Below are 1,365 nucleotides of genomic sequence, written 5' to 3' on the forward strand. Positions count from 1 at the left end.
AGGTGGTGGTTTGCACAGATTCAATAGCTGTATTGGAAAGTATACAATCAACAACAACTTGCAGAGAAGACTTACTCATAGATATTTATCATAGTTTATTAAGAATACACAGATGTGGCATAGACGTACAGTTCTGTTGGGTACCAGCACATGAGGGAGTAACAGGGAATGAGGGTGCTGATAAATTAGCAAAAATGGCTCTACAAAAGGAAATAACAATACCAGTTCCACTAGGAAAAGGAGAAGGTAAAGCAGTAATAAAGAAGAAAGGAATGGAAATATGGCAGAAAAGGTGGGAGGAAGATCAGAAAGGACAGGGATATCACAAAATACAAAAGTCTATCATAACAAAGAATTATACAGAAAGGAACAGAAGGGAGGAAATAGTCATAACAAGACCACACAGGATTAAATGGCACTTTGTATGTTATGGGAAAAAGGGACAGTGATAAGTGTGAGCAGTACTCGAGTTGTAAAAAAAAATCAGGGGGGATGGTGGATTTATCATATGGGGACAGATCATTTGTGCTGATTACAAATAATATATTACAAATAATAGCAGTGACCAAAACACCTGCAGAAATACTGCAGGAATGACATAGCAGCAGTTAAATGCAGCCTTCTGTAAGCTTTAAATATCCACTGGGCTTACATCAAATACATCAAAACACAACAATAAAAAACACTTTTCTGAACTTATCAATATAACTCTGTCCTTCACAGGATAAGTAAAATGGATCACAAAAAAAAGATTTTCACTTAAAATAAGTAGAAAAATCTGCCAGTGGAACAAGATTTTATTGCTTATAATGAGAAGATAAATCTTGTCCCATTCCTTAAGTATTTCAAGTGAAAATTTACTTGAAACAGGTGAAAATTGTCAAATAAGTTATTTTTCTGGTGTTATTTTTCTGGTGATGACTCTAAATGTTGAAATAGCAGTAAAACCACATTCATTGATGAAATGACATAAGGGATGGAAAGGGGGGATGATTTTGACCGTTTTTATTTCAGGGGGGATGCCATCCCCCCTCATCCCCAGTACTGAGTGTGAGAACTGTGGAGTAAAAGAAAACAGTGAACCTATTCTAATGTATTGTAACCGGTATGAAGAAATAGAAAGAGAAAGGCTACAAGAACAAGTGAGAGAGGCAGGATGTGAGTGGAATTTGAGGGGGATCCTGGGAACGGAGGGAGAGGGGGTTGAAATCACCAGAAAGGCACTAATTCATTTCTTTAAAGACACTAGGCTGATAAATAGAATTTAAGAGAGTCTAAATGAAATGATTTTACACACTCTTGTACAGTAGGTGGCGGTATGCACCTTAAAGTTGTTTGCGACCCGCCAATAAAACCGAAAGAAGA

The sequence above is a fragment of the Cololabis saira genome, chromosome 1 (genome assembly GCF_033807715.1).
Source record: "Cololabis saira isolate AMF1-May2022 chromosome 1, fColSai1.1, whole genome shotgun sequence".
Classification (NCBI taxonomy): Eukaryota; Metazoa; Chordata; class Actinopteri; order Beloniformes; family Belonidae; genus Cololabis; species Cololabis saira.